Source organism: Balearica regulorum, chromosome 31, assembly GCF_011004875.1.
Source record: "Balearica regulorum gibbericeps isolate bBalReg1 chromosome 31, bBalReg1.pri, whole genome shotgun sequence".
NCBI classification, from domain to species: Eukaryota; Metazoa; Chordata; class Aves; order Gruiformes; family Gruidae; genus Balearica; species Balearica regulorum.
Window position 1 is genome coordinate 314,122 of NC_046214.1, and position 14,276 is coordinate 328,397.

At 51.4% G+C, this 14,276-nt stretch overlaps 1 non-coding gene across 1 annotated transcript; it reads left to right on the top strand.

Annotated features, from left to right (window-relative positions):
* The first annotated feature begins 13,835 nt into the window (after positions 1-13,835).
* TRNAF-GAA (transfer RNA phenylalanine (anticodon GAA)) lies at positions 13,836-13,908 on the top strand. The gene has a single exon. It is a non-coding gene; the product is annotated as a tRNA-Phe (tRNA).
* The last annotated feature ends 368 nt before the right edge of the window (positions 13,909-14,276 follow it).

Sequence of the window (14,276 nt, forward strand, 5' to 3'; positions counted from 1 at the left end):
CAGAGGCTGGATCATGAGCTGTCCTGGTTTCAGCTGAGACAGAGTTAATTGTCTTCCCAGCATCCAGTCTGGGGCTATGTTTGGGATTTGTGCTGGAAACAGTGTTGATAACATAGAGATGTTTTTGTTACACAGAGATGTTTTTGTTGTTGCTGAGCAGAACTGACACAGAGTCAAGGCCTTTCCTGCTCCTCACACCTCCCCGCTAGCTGGATGGCTGGGGGTGCACAAGAAGTTGGGAGGGGACGCAGCCAGGACAGCTGACCCCAACGGACCAATGGGATATACCATACTATGTGACATCATGCTCACCTTATAAGGGGCTTGGGGAAGAGAAAGGACGGGGAGGGGCGTGGCTTTTGGAGTGATGGTGGTTTTCTTCCCAAGTCACCATTATGTGGGATGGAGCCCTGCTTTTCTGGAGATGGCTGAACACCTGCCTGCCCATAGGAAGTGAGGAATGAATTCCTTGTCTTGCTTTCCTTGCACATGTGGCTTTTGCTTTACTTATTAAACTGTCTTTATCTCAGGCCACGGGTTTTCTCACTTTGACTCTTCCAACTCTCTCCCCCATCCCGCTGTGGGGGAGTGAGCAAGTGGCTGCACGGTGCTCAGCTGTCAGCTGGAGTAAAACCATGACAGAAGCTGACCTCATGAGTCAGGGAAATGCATTCACAGTGAACGTTCCTACATTGTCCTGATGGTTGAAGGCAACTCCCTGAACTGGAACAGTGGAAAGTTACTCTCAGGACATGCCAGAGAAATGTCTTGCAGCTTTGTAAAGCTCTGAATAAGTGACAAAATCCGGAACATAGAATCATAGGGACCCACAAGGATCATCAAGTCCAACTCCTGGCTCCACACAGGACCAGCCGAATCAGAGCATATGACTGAGAGCATTATCCAGATGCTTCTTGAACTCAGTCAAGCTCAGTGCTGTGACCACTTCCCTGGGAGCCTGTTCCAGTGCCCGACCACACTTTCAGTGAAGAACCTTTTTCTGATATCCAACCTAAACCTCCCCCTTCATTTGCAGCTTCATTCCGTTCCTTCGGGTTCTATCACTGGTCACCAGAGGGAGGAGATCAGCGCCTGCCCCTTCGCTCCCCCTCGTGAGGAAGTTGTAGGCCGTGATGTGGTCTCCCCTCAGTCTCCTCTTCTCGAGGCTGAACAAACCATGCGACTTCAGCCTCTCCTCATACGTCTTCCCCTCTAGACCCTTCACCGTCTTTGCTGCCCTCCTTTGGACACTCTCCAACAGTTTTATGTCCTTTTTGTACTGTGGTACCCAAAACTGCACGCAGTAGTCGAGGTGAGGCCGCACCAGAGCAGTGTAGAGTGGGACAATCACTTCCCTAGACCAGCTAGCAATGCCGTACTTGATGCACCCCAGGATACGGTTGGCCTTCCTGGCAGCCTGGGCACACTGTTGACTCATGTTCAACTTGCTGTCGACCAAGACCCCCAAGTCCCTTTCCGCATGGCTGGTCTCCAGCGTCTCATCGCCCAGTCTGTATGTATAGCCAGGGTTGCCCGTTCCCAGGTGCAGAATCCGGTACTTGCCCTTGTTAAACCTCATGCGTTTGGTGATTGCCCAGTTCTCCAATCTATCCAGATCTCTCTGCAAGGCCTCTCCACCCTCGACGGAATCAACAGCTCCTCCCAATTTAGTATCATCTGCAAACTTGCTCACAACACCTTCTAGTCCTACATCCAAGTTGTTTATGAAAACATTAAAAAGAACTGGCCCTAAAATGGAGCCCTGGGGAACCCCACTAGTGACTGGCTGCCAGCCTGATGTCACCCGGTTTACCATAACTCTTTGGGCCCTACCTGTCAGCCAGTTGCTCACCCATCGCACTACGTTTTTGTCAAACTGTATGCTGGACATTTTGTCCAGAAGGATACTGTGAGAGACAGTATCAAAAGCTTTATTGAAATCTAAAAAAATGACATCACCTGGCTTTCCTTGGTCAACTAGATGGGTGACCTTGTTGTAAAAGGAAACCGAGTTTGTTAAAGAGGCCCTTCCTTCATGAACCTGTGTTGGCTGTGGCCAATAACTGCCTTGTCCTACAATGTTTTTTGATAAGTACCAGAATAATTTTCTCCATAATTTTAGCAGGCACTGAAGTGAGACTGACAGGCCTGTAATTACCAGGGTCTTCTTTCTTGCCCTTCTGGAAGACTGGAACAACGTTTGCCAGCTTCCAGTCAACTGGGACCTCTCTAGATTCCCAAGACCATTGAAAAATAATTGAGAGAGGTCTCGCAATGACATCAGCCAGCTCTCTGAGCACCCTGAGATGAATCCCATTGGGCCCCATGGACTTGTATGCATCCAGGTGGAGCAGCAAGTCCCGCACAAGTTCGGGGTCAGCTGGGAGTTTATCGTTACCGCAGTCATGGGCTTCCAACTCAGGGCAACTGGGGTCCTAGAGCCCATCATCAGTGTTGAAGACAGAGGTGAAGAAGGCATTAAATGTCTCTGCTTTATCTATGGCCCTGCTTGTAAGGTGACCATTCTTGTCAAGTAATGAGCCAATATTGTCTCTGGTCCTCCTTTTGTTATTAATGTATTTTAAAAAGTGCTTTTTATTGTCCCCCACAGTACTGGCCAGCTTCAACTCTAACTGAGCTTTGGCCACATGAATTTTCTCCCTACAAAGGCGAGCAGCATCCCTGTAGTCCTCCCACGTTGCCTGACGCTGATTCCAGCGGCCATACACTTTCTTTTTCTGCCTAAGCTCTAGAAGGAGATCCCTGTTCAGCCAAGCCGGCCTTCTGCCCTGCCTGCTTGACTTGTGGCATTTTGGAATTGCCTGTTCCTCAGCTCTTGGGAGGCGGCCCTTAAAAAGTGACCAGCACTGATGCACCCCAATGCCTTCCAGAGCAGTTTCTCAGGGGACTTGACTGACTAGTTCCCTGAGCAGCCTGAAGTCTGCTCTCCCCATATCCAGACTTGATGTTTTGGTGGCAGTTTTCCTCCTGTCATCAAAGATTTTAAATTCTACCACTTCATGGTCACTATGGCCAAGGCGGCCACCAGTCGCCACTTCCCCCATGAGACCTTTGTCCACGAGTAACAGATCTAGGAGGGCACCTTTCCTCATTGGCTCCTTTAATACCTGTACCAGGAAGTTGTCCTCGAGGTGTTTCAGGAAACTCCTGGACCTGCTGGTATCAGCTGTGTGGTGTTCCCAGTTGACGTCTGGCAAGTTGAAGTCCCCCATAAGGACAAGGGCAGTGGATCTAGAGGCCTCTCTTAGTTCCTTAAAGAATAATTCATCAGGGGCGTCATCCTGGCTGGCTGGTCTACAGTAGACTCCCACAAGGACATCCCCCTTATTTGCTTGTCCTTTAATCCTTACCCAGATGCTCTCAACCATGTCATTGCTGACCGACAGCTCCGTACAGTCCAGCCCCTCTGTTACACAGAGCGCCATCCCCCACCTCTCTTGCCCTGCCTGTCTCTTCTGAAGAACCTGTAACCATCCATCACAGCACACCAGTCACAGGACTCTTCCCACCAGGTTTCACTTATACCAATGATGTCATACCACTGGGACTGCGCCAAGGCTTCTAGCTCTTCTTGCTTGTTCCTCATGCTGCGTGCATTGGTATAGAAGCATTTCAGATGTGTGTCCACATGCCCAGCACCTCGTGGAGCAGACTGAAGAATCTTACTAGCGCACAGTCGCTCTGAGTGTGGCCTGCCTTCCCATAGCTCATCACCAGCAATGTAGTTACACTTCAGCTGGGCTATTGGTCTAACCCCCATCTCTGACATGGTGCCCCAGCCTCATCTCTAGCAAGCCTGGTTCTATTCCCTTCCCCCTTCAGATCTAGTTTAAAGCCCTCTCCACGAGCCCTGCCAACTCCTGGGCTAGCATCCTTTTCCCCCTTTGAGACAGGCGGGCTCCATCTGTCACCAGTAGACTTGGATGTGGATTGTGAGGTCACATCTGTCTCTGCAGGTGATAGGCCAGAGAAGGCTCACAGCTGAGTCTTGTGAGGTCACTTCTATCTGAGGATGTTGAAAGGCCAGCAGGCACTTGGCTTGGATGTTCCTGATGACATCACTTCTGCCTCAATACCTGCCAGCAGCAGGATCATCACTTGGACGTTGATTATGATGTCCTTTTGTCTCTGCAGGTGAGAGCCTGCTTGCAGCAGGCTCATGGCTGTGGTCGATGCATGTGAAGTCACTTCTGTGAGACTACCTGAGAAGACAGCAGTAGGCACACGACAGGGACACATTCTTGTGACGTCACTTCTACCCGACTACCTAATGTCTGATTGGATGCATCATTCTTGCAGGCTCTCATCCTGCTGGGAGACTTCAACCACCCTGAAAAAGTAGCATGGCGCATTGTAGGCAATCCAGAAGTGCTTTGTCTTTTCCTGTAATTTTCTTCAAGACTCCAAGACTTTTTAAGCGAATTGGTAGCTAAAGAGAGATACTTCAATGAGCATTTAACGGAAGAGGATTTTTGCTATTTAAAGGGGTTTCTAATTACTTTTTGGGTTACAAAGAAGAGGTGATAGCAGCATTCTCCAGGTCATATTGATGCAGATGGCCACCTAAGGAGGTCCTGGCAGGTAGGAAAAGCAGTCTCCTTGAGCTCCAGCACTGTATGGACAACCTTTCCCTTCACCTCCCCAACCCCACCAGTTCCTTCATCGGCCTGTTGTGAAAGAGTGGAATGCACCTCACTCAAAAGAGAGAAGCAGCAATATGTTTTGTTGAGCTAAAACAATAATTTGACAGAGTTCAAGAAATTCAGTGGAATTTAACAAAGTTCAGATCGCTTAAGGAACTACTGGCAAAGGTACTAGCAAAAGAGCGTGTTATACGACATTGCAAATGTGGGGCTTAAAGTCTGATGGCGAGGTTCACTCTATTCCTTACTGCATGGAAGAAACATACAAAGGAGAATTGGGTTAGAATCGAGTTAGAATGATTCTCACAGAGACCGGAAACACAGAAGAGTAAGGAAGACCTTTCCATTGAATCACAAGGTTCAGAGTGGACCTTCTTGCTTTCTAAACTCCTGATAGTGCTTAGGTGGAACTGAGTCCAATCCTAGTCTCAGACTTGATCAACGGTTTATGTCTACTGGAAGAAATACAAAGAGTAAGGAAGACCCTCCCGTTGAGTCACGAGGTTCAGAGAGGAGAGCCTTGCTTTCTAAACTCCCACTCAGAGGAGTCTAGTGCAGCTAGGTCCAATCCTAGTCCCAGACTTGGTCAAGGGTTTATGTCTAAGGGGTTATATATGCAAAGATTGTAATAATTAATATTGAGTAACAACACGGACTAGTAAAGTTTCATTAGTATTAATTCAGCATGCTATCAGTCACTTCGCAAAGATCTGCCCTTGGTAAAAGGTCTCTCTGCCTCAAGGAGCAACCTTGAGAGGTGTCCCAGCTCAAGGAGAGATCACCACCATGCAGCCAGCTGCTTAGCAGGGAGAGCTCAACGAAGGCTCACTTAGTTGTCATATTTATGGAATAAAGTGGTTGGCTCATAGTCAAATTCCATGCAATGGGAATGGCATACATGAGACTCCTTGTACCCACAACTTTCTTTGTTCCTTGATAATTGAGTCTTGGAAAAGCCACCTGCTATTCATGTGTTAATAGCATGATGGGTGTTCCAAGCTCATGTGCATCGATGGTCACTGTGTCACTCTGCTCCTTTGTGGGTTTTCAGAGAACAAGAGTTTGTGGCCTGGCTGTGGCTCAGGCTTTTACCTCCTTCGGAGCCCGTACCAAACCACTGCTACTTTGATTAAGGAGTTGAGTGCACCCGCCACACGGGCACCTAGGACTTGCATCAGACTGACATCAGACTTCTCCACTGAATTGTGCAGCTGGATAGTACAGCTCCTTTGAAACAACACTCACCTGCTTTCCTCAGAGAACTGGCTGCTCAGAGACACAGAAAGATTTCTCTTCATTACCAAGAAACAAAAGTAAAATATGGCTCAATTCAGGAAACCATAAACCACACACCTCAACTGTATGCTAAGGGCAAGCAGTACCTGCTGAGCTCTGCCTTCCACAAGGACCATGCATACAAGAACTCTTTGAGACAGACAGATAGGAAAGGACAGATATAAAGAAAATGAAAGAGTTGGCCAAAGAGGCATTGAGACAGACTACTGAAGGACGGGAGAGATTTTAACTCCCTGAAGCTCAAAGAACCATCTCAACAGTTTCTTCAGCTTCTTCAGAGCATCTTTGAGTTCCTGGTTCCTCATGCTGTAGATGAGGGGGTTCACTGATGAAGGCACCACCGAGTACAGAACAGTCACCACCAGGCCCAGGGATGGGGAGGAGATGGAGGGGGGCTTCAGGTAGGTAAACATGCCAGTGCTGATAAACAGAGAGACCACAGTGAGGTGAGGGAGGCACATGGAAAAGGCTTTGTGCCGTCCCTGCTCAGAGGGGATCCTCAGCATGGCCCTGAAGATCTGCACATAGGACAGCACAATGAAAACAAAACACACAAAGAATAAACAAGTACAAACCACAAGGACCACAACTTCCCTGGGGTAGGCGTCTGAGCAGGAGAGCTTGAAGATCTGAGGGATTGCACAGAAGAACTGGTCCAGGGCATTACCCTGGCAGAGTGGTATAGAAAATGTCTTGGCCGTGTGCAGCACAGCATAGAGAAACCCACTGCCCCAGGCAGCTGCTGCCATGTGGACACAAGCTCTGCTGCCCAGCAGGGTCCCGTAGTGCAGGGGTTGGCAGATGGCAACGTAGCGGTCATAGGCCATGACGGTGAGGAGAGAATACTCTGCTGAGATCATGAGGATAAAAGAAAAGAGCTGGGCAGTGCATCCTGTGTAGGAGATTGCCTTGGTGTCCCAGAGCGAGTTGGCCATGGCTTTGGGCACAGTGGTGGAGACGGAGCCCAGGTCGAGGAGGGAGAGGTTGAGGAGGAGGGAGAAGTACATGGGGGTGTGGAGGTGGTGGTGGCAGGCTATGGCAGTGATGATGAGGCCATTGCCCAGGAGAGCAGCCAGGTAGATGCCCAGGAAGAGCCAGAAGTGCAAGAGCTGAAGTTCCCGTGTGTCTGCGAATGCCAGGAGGAGGAACTCAGTGATGGAGCTGCATATTGGACATTTGCTGCCTCTGAACACAGGGCACTGTTCACAAAAGATAACACAATAAATTAGGGGACATTTCTCTGAGAAAACTCAAAGCCATGTCCCATAGATACTCCCCCTGCTACACACACAGCCTTTTCTTTTTCGATGAGACGTTCCTCAGCTCTGTGGCTGGAGCCCTGGTTGATCTTGGCTCAGTGTGCCGTGAGGAGCAGGGCCTCTGCCCGCAAGATGGTGAGGAGTCAGCCCTGCTCTGCAGCAGTGGGTTCATGGGAACAGTGGGGTCGGAGGCCAGTCCTGGTGGTTGACTTTGTCCAATGAAAATGCCCCTAACGCAGAAGCCCTTGTCAGCATCTGATATCCCAGTGCTGAGGAACAGGGAGGACAAATGCAGTTTGAGGTGTTTGGGGTTTTTACAGCTCCCCCCATCTCACCTGGGTAGTGTGCTCAGATGTCAGAGACCTTTGGCATTTCTTCTGCACTCAGGGAGAACACAGCAAGTCCTGCAAAGCAGGAGGATTGACTGTGGCTTAGAGCAGAGTGAGGGGAGCTGGTCTGTCCCTTCGTCTTGTTCCCATCTACCCTGGAATACACCATTTTCAGATGGAGGGTGATCACACTCCCATGTTACCCTGAAAAGTCACCAGACACTGCTGAGAGCAGAGGCACCCACTGCAGACCACTAAAGGTCTCACCCTTTCTCAAGGTCTCAGCACCCCACTGCTAGCCAAGGACACACATGGATCATTTCACCAGCCCAACAGCATTTCCTTGGTTGTAGCGTCGCTGTCCTTCTCTGTGGGACTTTCAGATAACACAAAGCGGCTATGGACAAGTTTGTATTTTGGAGGGCAGCTCACAGCTGGGAAGGACAACTCAAGGAGATAACCAAGTGTCCTAACGGTGGCATCTGATTAACAAAAAACCAGCTCATTCCCCAGCCCCACAGGCTGCATTCCCCACAGCCCCACAGGTGAAAGCTGGGACACCTCAGTTCCATGGACACACCTGCACGGGAGGACTCACAATGTCAGTGTGTGCCCCTGCAGCTGAAACTCCATCCCCAGAGAGCCTGACAGCTAGAACAAGGTAGCAATAGCGATAACACAGACAAGTGGAGAAACATGGGGAAATCATAGAATGGTTTGGGTTGGAAGGGACCTTAATGCTCATTTAGTTCCAACTCCTCTGCCATGGGCAGGGACACCTTCCACTAGCCCAGGTTGCCCAAAGCCCCATCCAACCTGGCCCTGAACACTTCCAGGGACAGGGCATCTACAACTTCTCTGGGCAACGTGTGCCAGTGCCTCACCACCCACAGTGAAGAATTTCTTCCTTATATTTAATCTAAATCTACCCTTCTTCACCTTAAGGCCATCAACCCTTTTCTATCACTAGATGCCCTTGTAAACAGTCCCTCTCCAGCTTTCCTGTAGCCCCTTTCAGGTACTGGAAGGCTGCTATAAGGTCCTCCTGGAGTCTTCTCTTCTCCAGGCTGAACAACCCCAACTTTTTCAGCCTTTTGCCACAGAAGAGGTGCTCCAGCCCTCTGATTATCCTCATGGCTCTGCTCTGGACTCTCTCCAACAGCTCCATGTCTCTCTTGTACTGGGGATCCCAGGGCTGGACACAGTACTCCAGGTGGGAACTCACAAGATAGCCAGGCACCCAGGAAAGCATTACCCTCACTCAACGGTTCAGACCACCTCCCAGGCATCAACATTGCTCAGCAGCTGCTCTAAGCCCCTTGCTCAGCAGAAGGAAATGGACACGTGGCTGGAGAGCTGCACCACAGCTCTGCTGGGGCTCTGGCTGCAGAGGAGGTGGTTCATGTTCACTGCCCTGAGGGACAGAGGCTTTGCTTGGAGGGAAAGGAGGCAGAGGGCTTTCTCAGAGGAAGGGGTCTGCAGTGGAGGGGATGATATGGAGTTTTCTGAGTTCTCCCTCCCACAACATTTCTGGGTTTCATTTCCTCTCATTCCCTGATTGTATCCCTGCTGCCCTGGAGATTTTCCTCCTGGGAGAAGTTTCCCTTTCCCATGTCTTTTTCCCATCACCTCTCACAGACCCCATCCCAACCTCTCTGCACTCACCTGGGCCCTGCACAAACATGTCTGTTTTCAGGGCACTGGCTGGGTGCACGTTCTTGTTGGCAGGTGCAAAAGGGCAGGTCAGAACAACCCTGGTGAGTCCAGCAAAGGTGATGCAGGTGCTGTCCATAGGAAGAGAAGTGGCTGAAGGCACTTTAGGAGACTCTTGGTAGACCTAGTGATCACTCAAAGTGACAGTTCAAGAGTCTCACTGACTTGTTCGTACTGGAGAGCTCCTTTTTCATTTCTCCCCTCCCATTGCCCAAGAGTAGGAAGTTGAAAAGTCAGACTTGGGAAATCTCCTTATCTTTATATTAATCCCTGCCTTGACCTTCTCCTTGAAGCACCTCCTCAAAAACGTCCTTGGGTGATCTGGAGCTGTGAACAGCTCTGACCCATGCAGCGCCCTCTGAACAGCAAAGACTCTGCCCTTCTGAGGATCGCTCCTTCCACCCAGAGCCTCTCCCCCAGTGCTGTCGTGAGCTCCCCGGGCAGGCTGAGTGCTGATCCTGGCAGGTGGCTGAGTCCCTGTCCCAGCACACAGCCCCCCAGGGCACAGGAAACCTGCTCGGAAGGACAGCCCTGGGCACCCCTGGGGGTACACCTGGCTTCACACCCCTGCAGCCTTCCCCAGGAGGAGGCAGGGGTCATGCCCCCCTGTCCCTCCAACAGTGAAGCAGGAAATCCTTGCTCCAGAGCACGTCCTTCTCCTCCACACCAAGCATGGGATGTGCCAGCTCTGGGCACAAGGACACTCTTGTGCATTGTCCTGCAGCCAGAGACAGAACATGTCCACAGCGGTGAAGATTTCTCTGTGAGCTCTCAGCATCCTCCCACCCAGATTGCCTTTAACCTCCCGCTGTCTCACTTGGTGCCTGCAGGCAGTGCCCTCAGCCCTGCTGCGCTTTGCAGAGGAGCTGCTCCTGGGCAGAGATGTCTCTGCAGCACTGCCCTCTTGCCATGAGCTCCCTCCATCCCAGGAGCCCGGCCCAGCTCAGCAGCAGAGGACCATCCCAAGGCACCCCTTTCTCTGCCCTCTCTGGGCTCACTGCAGATGTCCCTGCGGCTCTGCGGCTGGCAGCTCCTGAAAGGCACCGGGGTCACCCCTGGGGAACATGCTGCAACATCGCCTGAAGCAATCACCAACAGTGGAGAGAGACTGATTCCAGCAGCACGGTTGGTCCTTGCAGAGGGTGGTTCTCTATGACAGGTGTCAGTGTCCCCCTCTGGACACCGATATTCTTGACCCATGAGAAAGAAAAAGGAGACACAGACAGGGACAGGGAGGGCTTGGCTTCCCTTGTGCAGGGCAGGGGTTCAGCTGAGGCAATGAGGCATCTCCTCCTGACCAGGAAGCCCTCGGGGTGAAGCGGGATTCAGCTCCCCACTTCAGCCTCACAGACCCAGAGGAGCTGGGAATCCTCCTGGTTCAGTTCAGGTGTGCACAGCAGAGTTACCAGCGTGTGAGCCCCTGCTCGGAGCCTTTACCTTTATTCAGCGGGGACTCAGGAGCTCCCATACAGATACAGATACTGTGGGCCACCCACAGTGACCCCAGAGGTTTAGGGCACCTGAACGTGCCTTGTGCAATATGTTCCTGAGCTGATCAGAGCGAGGAGCGCCCCAGGTCTCTCTCTCTCCAGTGTACTCACTAAAGCTCCAGTCACTATAAAGCTAAGACACACCCACATCCCTGCACCGAAGACTTGTATTTCTGAGCTCACATTTTCATGCCATTCGTGCCACTCGAGTGCCATGCCAGGTGCCTGGGTGCCAAACACGACTCCACTCAGTGGGCAAACACAGCACCGAACCTCCAGGAAAGCCCAGAGCTGGTGTGGGGCAGACACCCCAGGGCCTCCCAAAGGGGTCTGGTGACCTGAGTGACAACACCACGACACAGATGCAGGATCCAGGTCATCTGCACCCAGGGTGATGTGAGGCTGGGAGGTAGATCACACCAGGGTGCCCTCCCTTGCACCTGTGTTCACAGCCCTTGACTATTCTCTTGCTGTACCTCTGCTCATCTGCTTGATGCTGAGAAGAGGGAAGTTGATAAGAACAGAATCATAGAATCATTGAATGGTTTTGGTTGGAACAAAATCTCTGAAGATCATCTAGTTCCAAACCTCCTGTCATGTGCAGAGACACCCTCCACTAGACCAGGTTGCTCAAAGCCCCGTCCAACCTGGCATTGAACACTTCCACGGATGGGACATCCACAGCTTCTCTGGGCAACCTCTGCCACTGTCTCACCACCCTCACCAGATAAAAATTTCTTCCTTAAGATCAATCTAAACCTACCCTCTTCCAGTTTAAAAGTGTTGCCTCTTGTCCTATCACTACAGGCCCTGGTAAAAACTCTCCCTCTTCCCGTAAGCCTGCCCTATGTACTGTCTGCCTGCAATAAGGTCTCCTGTCGCAAATCCTGATCCAGAGTCCTGCCGACTACACCAATTTGTCACAGATGAGTGGTTTAGATCAATTAAAGAACCACCGCCAGAAGTATCCGCAAAAGCGGTTTTACTGCAACTTAACAAATTTGGATGGCAAGGATCACTCTATTCCTTACTGCACAGAGGATATAACATTGATTCACAGTTACCAAAACAGAATCAAAGTCACCAATACAAAAATCTTAGTGCACTGTTACACAAGGTTAAGCATGATATCAGTCACTTAGCAAAGATCTGCAGTGGGTAAGAGGTCTCAGCCTCGAGGAGTAACCTTGAGAGGTGTCCCAGCTCAAGGAGAGATCACCACTGGGCGGCCAGCTGCTTAGCAGGGAGAGCTCCAAGAAGATACCCTTAGGCTGCCATATTTATGGAATAAAGTGGTTGGCTCGTAGTCAAATTCCATGTGATGGGAAAGGCATGCATGAGACTCCTTGTACCCACAACTTTCTTTGTTCTTTGAAAACGAGTCTTGGAGGAACCACCTGTTACTCATGTCTTAATCACATGATGGGTGTTCCAGTTTCCAAGCCCATATACATCAATGCTCACCATGTCCCTCTGCTCCTGTTTTCCGAGAACAGACTGCAACTAGAGAAGTTGTTGGCCAGGTTACACCTGGGCCTTTACCTCCTTTGACCCTGAACCAAACTACTGCTGGTTTGGTCAGGCAGTCGAGTGGATCTGTCACAGAGACTCAGCTTCCTCCCATACCTGCCACAAACCCACAGGTGGTGGGAGTCCTCTTGCCTCAGTTCACCTGTGTGCACACAATACAGTCCTCCAAAGAGTGGAAGAAATCACATGTCCATCCTGTCTTCAAGAAGGGCAAGAAGAAGGACCCAGGGAACTACAGGCCAGTCAGCCTCACCTCTCTCCCTGGGAAGGAGATAGAGCAGCTACTCCTGGAAACATTCTTCCAGGCACACTGTACTGGTTTTGGCTGGGATGGAGGTAATTTTCTTCACGGCAGCCCCCATGGTGCTGTGTTTGGGATTTGTCACCAAAACAGATTTGACAACACACCGATGTTGTAGCTATTGCTGAACCATGTTTGCACAGCATCAAGGCCTTCTCTGTTCTCCCTCTTCCTCCCCAGCGAGTAAATTGTATTTGTGGATGAGGGAAGAGCAGGGGATGTCATTCAGCAAGACAAAGATTTACACTGTGTATTGGTGGTGGTGTCCAGGGTTTGGCAGCAGGGGGGATGCAGGGGTGTCCTCTGTGAGAAGACACCAGGGGCTGCCTCCCTGCCAGACAGAGCTGGTTCCAGCAGGCTCCAAGCAGACCCACCAGTGCACAAAAACGAGCCCATCAGTGAAGCTGGTAGGACCTTTACAAAAGCATATTTAAGAAAGGACACAACTGCCAGAATGGGAGAGGAGTAAGGGAGAAAAAATGTGAGAAGCAGCCCTGCAAACACCAAGGTTGGTGAAGAGGGAGGGGGAAGAGGTGCTCCAGGCACAAGAGCAGATAGTTTCCTGCTATGGTGAATATCGGAGTACGCCAGGTATTTCCCTGCGGCCCATGGAGAAGACCATGGTGGGGAAAGTAAGCCCTGCAGTCCGTGGAGGACCCGACACTGAAGATGTTGGATAATTTCTGAGAGAATGCTGGATGGAGGACAGCCCATGCTGGAGCGGGTTTGTCTTGAAGGACTGTAGCCCATAGGAGGATCCCCATGGGAAAAGTCTTAGAGGGAAGGAGCAGCAGAGAGGAACTGTTATGGACTGACCACAATCCCCATTTCCCCATCCCCCTGCGCTGCTCAGCGGGGAGGAGATAGAGGAGTTGGGAATGAAGGAGTGAGTGAAGTGGAGCCAGGGACAAAAGGGTGGGGGGAGACCTTCCCTGGGGAAGGAGATAAGGTCTTCCACCAGCCCCACGCTTCTTCCACCCTCAGCCTTTGCAGTTGCACATGCCTGGTCTGCCCGTTTCCCTTCACCACTGTCACGTTTGTACAAGGCCCACAGACATCTTGGCATGGCCAGTGTAAGCTGGCCTCCACCAAACCTGGAGCCCACCTGGCCTTGGGGTCAGGGAGGAGCCAGGTCCCCTCTGCTCGGGGCTGGGCACAGCTTTCCCCTGGGAACCTCCCTGAGGAGCACTCCTCCTGGGTGCCAGCCTGTGGCCTGGCACGGGTGGCATGGGGACCAGGGCTGCTGGGGCAGGGCTGAAGTAGCTCAGCTGGGAGAGCGTTAGACTGAAGATCTAAAGGTCCCTGGTTCAACCCCGGGCTTCAGCAATCATTTTCTCCCTTAGGTTTTTGCAGAGTCGCCTGGCTTCCTCCAGCCTGCCCCAGCCCTGCTTGCTCCTTCACCTCTTGCCAGAGCACTGTCCCTGCTCTGTAGCTGCAGACCTGCAGCTCAGAAGGAGCCTTCCTCCAGCACCACGAGTCCCCAGCCTCCCCCTGGGCAGGACTCTCCATTCAGTGCTCCTCTGGGGTGGTCTCCAGCTCTCCCTCCTTCCCTGCTCCACAGGGATCAAGATCTCTCCACTGCGCAGTCTCTGCAAAGACCCTGTCTCTCTCCTCTTTGTCATTCTCCATGGTGCACAGACTGCTCCTCTCCTCACACCCCCCTTCACCTGGTTCTCAGTTCCCAGACCAGAGGC